The sequence below is a fragment of the Camellia sinensis genome, chromosome 5 (assembly GCF_055761805.1).
Source record: "Camellia sinensis isolate YWXY chromosome 5, ASM5576180v1, whole genome shotgun sequence".
Taxonomy (NCBI): domain Eukaryota; kingdom Viridiplantae; phylum Streptophyta; class Magnoliopsida; order Ericales; family Theaceae; genus Camellia; species Camellia sinensis.
The window spans coordinates 21,703,721-21,705,901 of NC_138965.1; the positions used below are offsets into that span (position 1 = coordinate 21,703,721).

Here is a 2,181-nt window from a genome sequence, read left to right on the forward strand (position 1 = left end):
AGGTCGAGACGAGAACATCGTCCTATTACCACCGGGAACTGATCACTGTGAGTAGTAGTACAAAAATATACATTTTATCTACTGTTGATAATTATTGTCACTAATGTTTTGTTCCTTGTAAGTGTTATAAGAACATTTATGCCAATTGGAAAGCAATGTGAACTGCTGAAAGATTCGCGTACGTTGGTATGATTTTGGAATCCTTATGTTTTGTTAATGACGAATATTAGCCTTATGTTATTTCTTAAGGAATAAGTGGAACCTATGTTCATCTTTGAGGAATGATATTTGTGTGAATTTAAGATTATGTTACGAAGGGACCCAAGATCATTTAGAATCTATGATATGAATGTAAAGGTTTACCATCGGTATGCAACTCACATAAGAAGATGAATTGTTCTATTTTGTTAAGCGCATGCTAATGATATGATATAGCAAGAAGTGCTCAGGTTTCTCTTAATTTAATGAACGATTATTCATATATGTGGAAGTATTCACATCATTTTCAGCACAAGGCCCTTACCCAGGGGTAATAATACCGTGGTTCAAATAATTAGGTTACAAGTTTACGTATGTTCTAAGTTTAAGCCTGTTATAAGTTTACGTATGCTCTAAGTCAAGAATGTTACAAGTTTTTAAGTTTAAGTATGTTATAAGTTCATGTATGTTACAAGTCCAAGTATGTTATAAGTCCATGTATGTTATAAATTCAAGTATGCTACAAGTATACGCATGATACAAGCTTAAGTATGTTACAAGCCACGTTACATGCTTACATATGTACAAGTTCAAGTGTACTATAAGTTCACAATGTTGAGGAATTTCTTTATGGAACTAACAAGAATGCTTTTTATTGATTTGCCAGCGCTATTAATAGGCTAAGTATAAGTAAGTATGAATTCTGATTTCTGTTAATGATTGAAGCCTAATGCATATGTATGAATTTATTTCCGTTTATGGTATGACATTTATGTATGGTTTGGTCTGTAAGACCAGCTAATTATTGGTATGGAACAAAGGGCTACTTGGAACTAAGTGCTACATTGTGAGCCACCGCTAGAGTCCATGTGAGACACCTCTTAAGTCCATACATATGTGAAAGTTATGAGGCTCATGGCCATCTGTATAAGTTGTTATGAAATGAAACAAAGTGCTACACGGAACTAAGTGCTACGATGTGAGTTACCTCTAGAGTCCGTGTGAGACACCTCTTGGGTTCATATATGCACGTCCAAGGGCTTTAATGCCAATATGTTTTAAGGGCTTAATGCCATTCTGATAAGGGCTGTAATGCCAATCTGATAAGGGCTTATGCCATTCTAATATGAAACAAAGTGCTACACGGAACTAAGTGCTACAATGTGAGTCACCTCTAGAGTCCGTGTGAGACACCGCTTGAGTTCATATATCCATATGTACAAGGGCTATATGCCACTATGTTTAAGGGCTCCATGCCATATGTTCAAGGGCTATATGCCATTATGTTTAAAAGCTTAATGTTAATGTGTTCAAGGGCTTAAAACCATTATGACTCACGATTGGGGCCTAAGGCCATTTAAAAAGAAAACAGGAACAGATTAACTACATGATCTTCGTATTTATATATGCATTGTCATGTATTATGTTTAATTGTGCATTTATATATCATACTATTCACTGAGCTTGGCTCACCCTATGTTATGTCTGTTTCTGTAGGTAACCAACCAAGTGGTCAGTCCTAAGCCATGACGCTTGTCCTCTTTGGTCAACCGTTCCATGTCCAAGCCTAAGAGAAGCTGCTCTTAATTTCATGAAGTTTTGACGAACTTAGGTTTTGCACTTTAGTTGTTAGCCTAAGTTTGAATGTGTATAATACTTTCTTCCGAAACGTTTTTGATGTATGCCCAATTATAGAGCTGGGCTTATATATATATATATATATGTATATATATATCCGACATTCAGGTGTATGTTTTAGATTTTATTTGTCTGTTCAAAGTTTGAGATCCTGGCATGATAGTAGTAGCTCAATGGAGTTTGTTTATATTGTCAAATTTTGATATTTAATGCTTCCGTTCAGGCCCCATATATTATATATAACAGGTTAAGTGTTCGTTTCAGAAATGGTCATGACCAAACTTCTAGGGGCAGGTTTGGGGTGTGACATTGTCCGGGGTTGGTTTGGTCACTTAGGCTTAGTAT

The 2,181-nt window shown here is 35.8% G+C and overlaps 1 long non-coding RNA gene across 1 annotated transcript; it reads left to right on the top strand.

Annotated features, from left to right (window-relative positions):
- LOC145790471 (uncharacterized) lies at window positions 1-1,949 on the top strand. The gene is made up of 3 exons (XR_014329212.1): window positions 1-47; window positions 123-186; window positions 1,696-1,949. It is a non-coding gene; the product is annotated as an uncharacterized LOC145790471 (long non-coding RNA).
- The last annotated feature ends 232 nt before the right edge of the window (window positions 1,950-2,181 follow it).